We start from the raw sequence: 12663 nt of genomic DNA on the forward strand, positions 1-12663 counted from the left end.
GTGTGACAGGGAACTGACTCTCCACGAGGCACTCACAAACATCCTGGGAGCATACCACCATTCCCAGGAGACGATGGGCCAGATACTGGACAAGTTGCAGGAGACCCAGCGGATGAAGGAGGGACAGTACCTGGGGATCAGCGAGGTCCTGAGGGACATCCACACAACCCTGGTCTCCATTGCAGGGTTGCTGGCAAACATGGCCAGCACCAAGAGGGAGGCAGTGGCACACCAATGGGCCCCTGACACTAGCCAAACTGCGAACAGCCCTCCACCTCCCCTGCCTCTAGTGGACAGGGGGCCCGCCACAGGAACAACAGGCCACCAGCACATCTCCCCTGCAGAAGGAGAACCACCCCGCAAAAAGCCCCTGCGATCCAGGCAGAAGCCAGAGAACATTGTCAAGACCCCCACCAGAGTGGGACACAGATATCTGAAAATAGAGATGCCAAAGGGTACAATAAGTGGCCATTGATTTGGGAAAATCAGGCTGCCATGTACAATGTCCAACACAAAACTGCAATGGAAGGTGAAGTTACAGTGTCTTACCTGTGTGTTACTGGAAGTACTGTTGAATTATAGTAGTCCACATCCTCTTCCTCTGCCTCCTCTTCGTCACTGTCCACATGCTCCACCGCTGCCTCATGACCATCTCCAGCCTCATCCTCCTGCAGAAATGTCACCTGGTGTCTCAAGGCCAGGTTGTGCAACATGCAACAATGATCTGGCACACCTTCTTGGGTGAGTAGCACAGGGATCCACCTGTCAGATGGAGGCCTTCAGGAGGCCAAAAGTGCGCTCAATTATACTCCTTGTTCACCCATGTACCTCATTGTAACGTTCCTCTGCCCTTGTCCTGGCATTCATCACTGGGGTCCGTAGCCATGAGAGGTTGGGATAACCAGAGTCACCTGTAAATATCGAGGGATACCTGTTAGCCACACACTCACCCTTAGGGCCAACAGACACTGGGTGGGGACCATGGGCTCAGCTATCAATCAATCAAATAATGTTCTTAAGCGCACTACTCACCCATTAGGGTCTCAATGCGCTGTGGGGGGGGGGGTTGCCGGTAATTGCTAAAAAAAGCCATGTTTTAAGGTGCTTTCTGAAGGTTAGGAGGTCCTGGGTCTTGCCTAGGTTGGTGGGGAGGGAGTTCTGGGTCTTGGTGGCAAGGTGGGAGAAGGATCTGCCACTATTAGCCACAATCTGTGCCTCTGGAGTTGAGCCATCACATATGGGATGCTGCTATCTCTCAAGATAAAGGCATCATGCACAGAGCCAAGATACTTTGCATTGACATGGGAGATGTACTGGTCCGCCAGTCACACCATCTGCACATCCATAGAGTGAAAGCTCCTTCGATTTCTGAACACCTGTTTCTCCGAGGGGGGAACAAAGGCAATATGTGTACTATCAATAGCACCAATGATGTTGGGGATATGCCCCATTGCATAGAAGTCAGCCTTCACTGTGGGCAAATCCTCCACCTGGGGGAATACGATGTAGCAGCGCATGTGTTTCATCAGGGCAGACAACATTCTGGTCAGCACGTTTCAGAACATAGGCTGTGACATCCCTGATGCCATGGCCACTGTCCCTTGGAAGGAACCACTTGCCAAGAAATGGAGCACTGACAGGACCTGCGCTAGAGGGGGGATACCTGAGGGGTGGCAGATAGCTGAAATCAGGTCTGGCTCCAATTGGGCACACAGCTCTTGGATTGTGGCCCTATCAAGTCTGTAGGTTAGGATAATGTGCCTGTCCTCCATTGTCGCCAGGTCCACCAGGGGTCTGTACACGGGGGTATGTCTCCATCTCCTATTCATCCTCAGCGCTTGAACTCTTGGGTGAAAAATGGTGAGCAGATGGTCAGATTCAAACATGTACTCAGATTAATATGCCTTGCTTTTCTTACAGAAACTCAATGTGCACGAGAAGGTCAGTTGATGTGCCTATGTCGGCTGTGATGCAGTTAGGTGCCATGGCCTGTGCCTCCCTGAAATGGTGGCCGCCTGACCTGTGAGGAGGGACATGTGGAAATGAGGTAATTCAGCTGACATTGTTCACCGTTGCGGAAGGCGGTTGATGACCCCTGTGCAACACATCATTGGTTATCATTAGGGCCTACGGGTTCCAGGAGCCAATGGTGATGTACGCCGGCGGTGACGGTACACACCGCTGTGGTCATGACCGCCATTTTCTATCTGTTCATTCAACAGTAGAGGACCTACACTGCAAGTGCTGCTGTGACCTGTGTCTTGAAGCGACCATGGCTCAAGTGTCTGGGGAAAGGGCCCCTGCCTTCACCTCGGAGGAGTTGGAGAGACTGGTGGATGGGGTCCTACCCAGTACTGTTTATGGTCCTCCAGACCAACAGGTGAGTACACTGTGAGCACGATGCGTGGGGCATGAATGTATGGAGTTCTGTGTGTGTAAGCCTCGTGTAGGGGGGGCTGAGGGGTCCTGGGCAGAGTGCTGCATGTTCGGTGGGCATAGTCTGTCCGTAAGGGGATGGGAGGGATATGGTGGGCCATGAGTATAACAGTCCGGATGGTATGAATAATACATTTTCTCATGTATCTTTTTCTGCAGGTCAGCGCCCATCAGAAAAAGGGTATTTGGCGCGCCATCGCCAAGGAGGTGTGGACCCTGGGGGTCTTTGACAGGCGGAGCACCCACGATCACAAACGGTGGGAGGCCCAGCTGGGTCTGGCCTCCCAGCGAGGAAGGGGTGCCCATCGTACCCTCACCCCCCCCCCGATGTTCCGCATCCTTGCGGTGGCCTATCCGGAGTTAGATGGGCACTTGAAAGCATCACAGCAGCCACAAGGGGGTGAGTACAGATTCAGAATCATGAATTTGTGAGCTTTCAGATGTTACCTAGGTAGGGATGTGGGTCTGTGGGTGTCCCTAGGCCAGGGCGAACATGGCAGGGTAGGTTCCATGATGGGAAAGCTCAGATGCACTCCAACCCCGATAATGCTAGTGGGCATCAACTACTGGGCAGGGTCCTGTGGGGTTCAGGTGTGCAGCTAATGGCATTAGGCATTGTATCCCATGGCCTGGTGACTAGCATTGTAACTGGTAGTGCATGGCCTAGTGCATATGGCTGTTCCCTGTGAGTTGTGTACGCCAACGGTGGTGTTGTTGCTGGCATTGACCAACTGTATTCTCTGTCCCCCCCCCTTTTGTTTTGTCATCCTGTCCTTGTGTACATTAGCATCATCTGGCGGAGAAGCAGAGGCACCGGCGATGGAGGGAGCTGCATCCCACATGGGCCAGAAGGCCGAATCCACTGATGGTGAGGGCACCAGTGGGACGAAGGGCGAGGGGAGCACCACGACAGAGATAGGAGAGTTCGGATAGCAACACCTCTTCCGATGGAAGCTCCCTGGTGGTGGCGGACACCTCTGTTGCCACCCCAACTACAGGTACAGCCGCCACCCCCTGTACCAGACCCGCCCTCCCAGCAGCCCCTCATCGAGTTTCCCGTGCCCGCTCACCAAGGAGGGTGGGCACCTCCTTCGCCCCAGGCACCTCAAGCCCTGCCCCATTCAGCCCTGCTGCCCTCAGTGAGGAGACTATTGATCTCCTGAGATCCCTCTCTGTTGGGCAGTCAACCATACTGAATGCCATCCAGGGTCTAGCAGGGCATTTGCAACAAACAAATGCATACCTAGAGGGAATTCACTCTGGTGTGGCAGCCCAACAGAGAGCATTCCAGGCTCTGACCAACTCACTGATGGCAGCCATTGTCCTTGTCTCTAGCCTCCCTCCTCCAACTTCCTCTACCAGCCCCATTCCCCTCTACCCCAGCCTTTCCCAGGCACACCTTCAGACCTGCATGTACCACAATCAACACACAGAAGTGGCTCAGGCAAACACCAGCACCACATTTCACCCCACAGGCAATCACACAAGCACCATCCAGATGCAGACACAGCAACATCCACTGCCTCCACTGTGTCCCCCTCCTCCTCCTCGTCCACCTCCCTCCCAGTTGCGTCTCCACTCACACCTGCATGCACTACATCCTCATCCACTACCTCCATCACCAGCACACCTATCACAACAATCCCTCACTGGCAGTTCCAACCCCCACATCCATGCACACGTCTCCTGTGTCCTCTCCCACTATGTCAGTGCCCCCTCCTCCTAAAGTACCCAAACGCAAGCACTTAGACACCCAACAGCCATCCACCTCACAATAGCATCCAGCCCAAGCACCTGCACCCAAAACAGCAGACATACACCTCCTACAACCACTCCCTCTTCCTCCACTCCCAAACCTTCACTCTCTTCCAGCCCCAGTGTCCCAAAAAGGCTTTTCCTCACCACCCTTCAACTATCCCCTGCCCCTCCCCCACTCTGTCATTCACTTTGGGCCAGGGTGGGCAGAACCCAGCCCAGCAGGTCAGCCACCCAGTCCACGGCCACTGTAGTTACTGCAGCTACTCCAGGTGTGAGAGGCTCCAAGGAGGCACCCGTCAGCACAGCCAGTGTGCCAACAACACCTGTCAAGGCCAGGAAGGGGCCGCCAGCTAGCAAGGACAAGAAGGGGCTGCCAGCTAGCAAGGGCAAGGAGAGGACACCAGCCAGCAAGGGGAAGGAGGCACCACCAGCCAGTAAGGGGAAGGAGGCACCACCAGCCAACAAGGGGAAGGAGGCACCACCAGCCAGCAAGGGCAGGAAGGGAACACCAGCTGGCAGAAGCAAAGAGGAACCACCATCTGCCAAGGGCAGGAAGGGGACAACAGCTGGCAAGGCCAATGTCAAAGGTACTGATGCTGCAGGCAGGATGGATCTGGTGCCTGGGGATGGAGCAGCATCTGGGCAAACAACACCAGCCATCGCACTTCAGCCATCCGAGGCTGCAGGGGAAGGGCTGGAGCCTCCCCCAACCACTGACAGCACTGCCACCTGCACCGCCAGCAGCACCACTGGCATCAGCAGCAGCGCCAGTGGGCAGCCGTCCGAGGCTGCAGGGGAAGGGCTGGAGCCTCCTCTGACCACTGACAGCACCACCACCTGCACCACAACTGCCATCCACTGAGCAGGGTGTAGTCGTGGCTCTATGGGCTGTAGTGCATCCTGGACCCTGCAACACCTGTAGGTGTGACACCCAGGTGAGAGACTGTAACCTTGCACCATCCAGGATCAGCATCAAAGGGCACAAGACCCCCTCCAGCACCAGTGGAAGAAGGCATCCACTCACCACCTCCTTGCCAGGATAAGGCAGACTGGGAACAAGGTCCCCTCCAGAACCAGTGGAGAAGGCATCCACTAGAGAGACTGTGGCTTTGCACTCCCCAGGACCAGGCAGTGGGCAAACCACCTACTTGAGAGACTGTGGCCTTGCACTCCCCAGGACCAGGCAGTGGGCAAACCACCCACTAGAGAGACTGTGGCCTTGCACTCCCCAGGACCAGGCAGTGGGCAAACCACCCACTAGAGAGACTATGGCCTTGCACTCCCCAGGATCAGGCAGCGGGCATACCACCCAGTAGAGAGACTGTGGCTTTGCACACTCCCCAGGACATCACAGAGGGCATGTAGCCCCCTCCAGGAGCAGTGGCGTTGTCCCTTCTTCCGGCTGAGGTGCCCCCCCATTCCCCATCCCCCTGAGGTTCCTGTGTGTTTTCGCCCTGATGTCCCTGCAGTGGCCTATGTGTTATGGCCCTTTGGGACTAGGACATTTTGGAGTGGGCATTGCCCCTCCATTTGCATATATTGTACATACTGTATAGTGCTTTAAGGACGTACTTATCTCATTTTGTAATATTACACTCACTTCACTCAATTCCTTTTGTCCTTTCGTTATTCCTGTGGGGTAGTGGGTGAATATGTAATGTTGTTGCATCTGTTTGTGTGGATGGTATTGGGGGTGGGGGTGTTGCATGTGTGTGTCTCTCTCTTTTTGCTCCCCCCTCCCTTGTGTGCTAGGTGCGGTACTCACTGTCTTCTCTGCCGTTCATGTTCCTGGTGTAGGAGGAGGTAGACCAGCATTGGAAATATGTGCAGTTCGGGTTCCATGGCGTCATGGTTCTTTCTTGAGTGTCGAGAGGTGAGTTGTTTCTCTTCTGTGTACTGTTTCTGCTGTGCTTTTGATGGTGTAGGTACCGCCCCGGAAAAGGTGGTGGATAGGACTCTTGTATTATGGTGGGCTGTACATTGTTTTCCGCCTGGCTGTTGGTGGTTACCGCTGCGTGTGTTTGTTGCTACCGCCGTGGCGGTCGGAGTGTTAAAGTGGCTGTATGTGTTGCGATTTCCGCTGTGGTCATGATTCCATTTTTGTTACCGCCGCTTTATCACCAACCGCCAGGGTTTTAATGAGGGTCTGTACGTGGCTGCCATATTTTTTTGGGGCAAGTGGCATTGTAAGTCCATTGAATACCATAGTAATACAGCGTTTTGTGGTTTATGTGAGAATTTTGCATTACACTTGAGGATTTATCACATACCATGTTTAAGGAGTCTTCTGTACAACTCAGCCTTGTATGGTCAGTACTTTAGTATATTCACTTTTACATTATTAATGTGTAAATTACCATACTGTGGGGAAATTTCTGGTACAATTTTTAAAACCTTTATTAGCTGGTAATTGACGCTAAGCTGTTTGAGCCACCAGCTACATTTTTACAAAACAAAGGAAATCCTACTATTCCATGGATGAGGTGGAAGGAGGAGGTCACTACCTACATGAAGGCCATTGATGGCAAACACATGCGGGCAGAGCGGAAGAAAAATATATTCTTGCAATGTCTTGATTTGGAGGGATAAGTTGTGTTTAGGACTTTGCCCTAGGTCATGCCTTCAGAAAATCAAGGAGAAATGGATGTACATAAAGTAGCACTTTGAGAATGAAGTTAAGATATAAACCCACTAATAATGCATTGAATAGGTTTAAGTTCTAAACAAGAGAGCTAAAGGAGGAAGAGTTGTTCAACAATTTTTTGCTAGCATCAAGGGCATTATGCATGACTTGCAAAATTGATCCTATGACAGATTAAAGGATCAGGGATAAAATTATAGTGCCTGTGAGAAATAAGAAAACCCAAGAGGAGTTATGGGTTTTGGGTGATCCTAAGTTACAAGATGCTATATCCACAGTGAATATATTAAAGCAATCTGAAAAATGGATGTCAACCAAGAAGGGCACCAGCATACATGTGGAGTCTGCGGATGATGTTTGTGTGGTAAAACGATCTGATGAACATCATGCAGATGGTTCTAATGCGAGTGAGACACAGTCAAATAATTCTGTTATTTCCATGAGGTCAGAAAAGCCATAGAGCGGTGGCACATGCTATAGTTGTGGTGGTGGTGCACATATTGTTTCGTACGGTTGGTTTCCTGCAGCCAACAAAGAATGCAAGAAGTGCGCTCGTTTGGGGATTGTTCATAAGTTTGCAGAGATGTTTTAAAAAATCCTAATCAGACTTGTGGCATGCACTGCTTAAATGATTAAAGCTTAACTGCTGTTTGAGTGTGGTTAAATTGTTGACAATAGTATGAGAATTTTGTTATCTGTACAAGAGGGTGGGGAGAATTTTGACTGAAAAAACAGTGAAAAATCCACCTAGATGTGTGGTTTGCATTGTTGGGGTGGAACTGGATCTCAAGGCAGATTTGGGTTCTCCCTGGACCATAATCACCAGAAAATATTTCAAGGAAAGATTTGAAGGAATTTTTGACACAGAATGACTGCAACCTTCAGATATCATTGCTGAGAGTTTTGATGGCTCACCTATTGACATGGATGGATATGTGTGTGTGAAGAAAGAATTTGAAGGCAGAAGCACACAGATTAAGCTTTACATTGCTGTTAAAGATGTGAATGTGCTAGGCTTGAGTAACAAGTGGAAGTTGGGTATAGTAATAAATCGCTGGTGTAAAGAGATAGAGTTACTGTGCAATGAATGGAAAGTGGAGCAAGTGATGTCCATTGATGAATACAATGGTGAGAAATTGGTTAAGGATCGTTTTCCAAAGTTTTTACTGAAAAATTGGGAAAAATTAAGGACTTTGTGCACAAGATCAAGATTAAAAGTAGTGGTGTGTTGGAGAAGCAGAAACTGAGGGGTGTACCCATCAATGTTACAGGTGAGCTGAAGGAGATGCTGAATGAGTTGGTCAAAGATGGTATAATTGAAGAAATTGAGTCAGCTTAGTGGGTTTCTCCCATTGCTCTAGCTCGCAAAGCTGATCAAAAATTGAGGTTGTGTGTTGACTTGAAGGCTTTGAAATCCAACATATTAGTGGATTGTCACCCATTCCCGACATCAATGAAGAAGTATCTAAGTGCTAAAAGTTTTCCTACCCTCGATGTCAGGTCAGCATATCACCAAGTAGAACTGTGTGAAGTCTAAGCAAAAAACAAACGTAATCACACCACAAGGATTGTTTCAATTTACCAGAATGCGTTGGCTGGCCCCTGCGGCTTCTGTGTTTCAGGGAGCTATGTTTCACATATTTAGAGATGTTTGTAAGTATGTTAAAAAAAATTCCAGGGTGAAAATTTAATATTTTCTTGGAATGAGGAGGAACACCTACAACATATCATCAAAGAGTGCAATAGATTTGAAAAACTCTAAAGGGACACTGTTAAACCTGGCAACCTTGATGTGGTTTCCTCTGTCTTTTTGCCTCTGCATCCTTTATTTTTGACTGTGTGCTGGACTTCGTTTTTGCTGGTTTGTGGTACTCTGGGCACTTTACCACTGCTGACCATGCTAAAGTGCAAGTGCTCCCTGTGTAAATTGTGATTATGATTGGTTATCCCTGATTGGCATACTTAATTTACTACTAAGTCCCTAGTAAACTGTACTAGAGTTGACCAGGGCCTGTAAATCAAATGCTACTAGTGGGCCTGCAGCACTGATTGTGCCACCCACACAAGTACCCCTGTAAACATGACTCAGTCCTGTCACTGCAGTGCCTCTGTGTGCAGTGTTGCACTGCCAATTTGACCTGGCAAGTGTACCCACTTTCCCGACCCAAAGCTTTACCCCTAAGGTAGGCCCTATGTAGCCCCAGGGGCAGGGTACAGTGTATCTAAAAGGTAGGACATGTACTGGTGTGTTTTACATGTCCTGATAGTGAAATACTGTCAAATTTGTTTTTCACTATATCAAGGCCTATCTCCTGTGTAGGGTAACATTGGACTGCCTTTAAATGTCTTTTAAGTGCAGCTTCACATTGGGAGCAGATGAAGAAGTAGTGTTTGGGGTCTCTGAACTCACAATTTATAATACATCTGTTGGTAGAGTTGTTTTTAGATTGTCTGTTTGGAATTGCCACTTTTAGAAAATGGGCATTTTCTTGCTTAACCATTCTGTGCCTCTGCCTGCCTGCCTGTGGAATCCACCTCTGGGTAAGACTGACAGTTGTACTGTTTGTGAATTCCCTCTAGACAGTGACACAAAGAGAGCTGATTTGTGTCCTGCATATCCTGATGAGTCTTCCTGGAGTAGAGTGGGGAGGGAGGAGCTGACACCTGCACTTGAAAGAGCTGTGCCTGTCCTCAAACAATGCAGTCTCCAATCCCCGGAGTGTGTCTGGGCCCGGCCTGGGCAAAGCAGGATCTTGTTAACAACAGAGATTTTCCTTTGAAGTGTGCCTAATTCAAAGGCAGGGATGAGTAAAAGTAGTGGACCCCAAGCCCGATTTTTAGAATACTTCTGGATCAAGAGGAACCTCTGCCAAGGAGAAGATCTGGAGGAGCAGTACTGCCCCTTTGCGGTGTGTACTTTGCCGGGTTGGCCTGCAGTTTCTGCTTCTGCCTTAAAGAGGAGAAAGACTGGACTTTTCTGTGTATCCTGCTTGTGAAGGTACTCAAAGGGCTTGGAATGAGCTTTACTCCTGTTAAGAAGTCTCAGGGACCACAAAGACTTCATCTGCCAAAGCCTGGGGTCTTCTGCTGAGAGTCCTGACTTGCTAAGTGGTGGCAAATTCAGTCCTCTGGCCCTTAGAAGTTGAAGCTGGTAACCTGCGGGAGAAAATCCATGCACTGCTGTGTGTGCATCAGAAAAATTGACGCAGAGCCTGTTCAGTGGCTAAAAATTCAAAGCTGCGCCTGCCTCACAGATGGAGAATCATTGCAGAGCCTGTTCTCAGCGTGGACTCTTCGTACAGCTCGTCTGAATTTTCCACACATCAACCCTGGGTGTCAAAATCTTCAACATCACCGCACGGACCTGGGGTTGCTTGTCCGGAAATTGACACATCTCTTCCCTGCAAGAAAGAAAAGACGCACGGCCTCACTTGCGAGTAAGGAATCGACTAATCACTTGCTTTACCAGCGCACGCTCGCCCATGTGGCTTTATTTTTCAAGCATACCAGGTACTTTGTGCTATAACAAGGCATCCATTGATTTCTACAGAGTACGAATCTTCTTTACTTTAAAAATTCATATCTTTACTTATGTATGTTGGATTTTGTTGTTTTGGTCTTGTTTGATTTAGACAAATATTGGCTATCTTTCTAAACTGGTGTGGAGTCCTTGTGTGGTGTTTCCACTTTGTTACTGTGTGTGTTGGTACAAATACTGTGCACGTTTCCTCTGAGATAAGCCTGACTGCTTGTGCCAAGCTGCTAAGGGGTTGGGCAGGGGTTATCTGAGCTGTGTATCACCCTTACCCTGACTAGAGTGATGATCCCTACTTGGACAAAGTGTAAACTGATTGCCAACTAGCCTCCAATTCTAACAGACACAAATGTTAAATGTTCAAAAAATCTGTTGCATATTTTGATTATACCCTATCCACTGATGGGGTAGTGTCAAAATAATCTATTGTAGAAGCCATTACTTCTGGACCAGAGCCTAATAACAAAGAACAGTTGCTTTCTTTGGCGGCCATGCATGATTATTACAGCAAGTTGTTTGACAATTTTGCCACCAAGTTTGAACCACTAAGAGAGCTACTGAGATTAAATGTTGCATACGTGTAGTCAGATAAACAGCTGTTGGTGTTTGAGAATATAAAACAGGATATTGTGAAAGCCCAGATGCTAAAACTATCCTGTATGAAAAACAGAATGTGTGATCACAGTAGATGCAAGTATGTATAAAGTTGGTGAATTGTTATCTCAAAGGATTTCAAAGAAGAGTGGAATGTTGCATTTGCATCTAACACTTTGAGTGAAGATGAACACAGATATGCTATGATTGAAAGAGAAATAATGACATGTTTTGGGCTATAGAATATTTCAGAAATTACGCATCAAGTTTGTACTGAGGACTGATCACAAGCCATTAGTCAACATATTGTTCCCTGTGGAGGATGGAACTCAACAGCATCTATTGCCAGCTTACTATCGAGATTATAGTAGTATAGCTTTAGAACTGAGTTTGTCAGGAAAAAATGTGACAGCTGTCTTTTTGTCATGCTTATCATGACAGCAGTGTGTTGAAGGGGAATGTGAGATGATAGCCACCAAACCCGAATGGTTATCCATGTACAAGGTTGCAGATGAGTTGGAAATAGAAGGGGATTTGTTGTTTAAAAAGAGAAGTATGTCCCTCCGAGAGGGGTACTGGAAGTTATTCTCAGGCTTACCCGTAAAAGACATTTCGGGAAAGTCTGCGATGAAGCATATAATGGGACTTAATTTGGTGGCCTGGTATGGACAGGGTGGTAGGCAGGACAGTGAGAAAATGTAAAGTGTGTGCTGGCAGTGAGAAGATGTTGAAAGTCAGTACAGCACCACTAAAATATGGCGATTGGCCAGAGTACCCCTGGGAAAAAGTGGATTTTGATATTTCTAGTTCATTCAGTTTTCTTCCCAAGGATAGCCGGTTTGCATTAGATGTGATAGGCTATCATTACAAGTGGCCAGAGAGGGTATGTGTGTCACAGACTACTACTAATGTAGTGACTGAGTGCTTCTAGGAAGTGTTTGCAAGGGAAGGTTGTCCATCTGTTTTATTGACAGACAATGGTGAACAAATGAAGATGCATAAATGGAATCCTTTCTCAGGCACTGTAATATCAAACATGTAACCACAGCAGTATATGAACACCATGAAAATGGTCAAATTGAGAGGTTCAACCATGTGTTTTGTAAGGTTATGTCATAGAATCACACAAACAGGATGGTTATTGGAAAAATGCTCTGAGAGAAAGGTTGTGAATGTACAGGATAACTATTCACACCATCACTAAAGATAGTCCCTTTAAATTGTTAAAAGGTCAAGATCCTGCTTCCAGTTTATGTCCCTGTCAGTTTAAAGAAAAGTGGGGAAGTGCTGAAGAGAAGTGTGATATAAGAGATGGGTAGAAAGCGTGAGAAGGGAGCAGAATACATCTAAAGAATGGTATGATGCTAAGTGAAAAACAAAGGCCCAAGACATCAAGATTGGCAATTGGGTGAGGATTCTGAATTTGGAAATTGTAAAGTTTCTCCAAATTTGGCAAAGCTATGCAGGTGCGTAAAGTGTTTGCAAATTGTGTGGTTACCCAAGATGGGAAGATATGGAATGTGAAAAGGGTAGCAAAGTATGTAGGAACGAGTTTTCGCATTAGTGGAAAGAATGATGAGCAATACACAGAGGATGATTGCAAAGATTTTCTTGTGAAATTTGATAACACAGTGCACCCAGAGAACCAGAATGTGGGGTGCAATGATTGCAGTAAGCATCAGATAATTTGGAATATTTG

Source organism: Pleurodeles waltl, chromosome 8 (assembly GCF_031143425.1).
Source record: "Pleurodeles waltl isolate 20211129_DDA chromosome 8, aPleWal1.hap1.20221129, whole genome shotgun sequence".
NCBI classification, from domain to species: Eukaryota; Metazoa; Chordata; class Amphibia; order Caudata; family Salamandridae; genus Pleurodeles; species Pleurodeles waltl.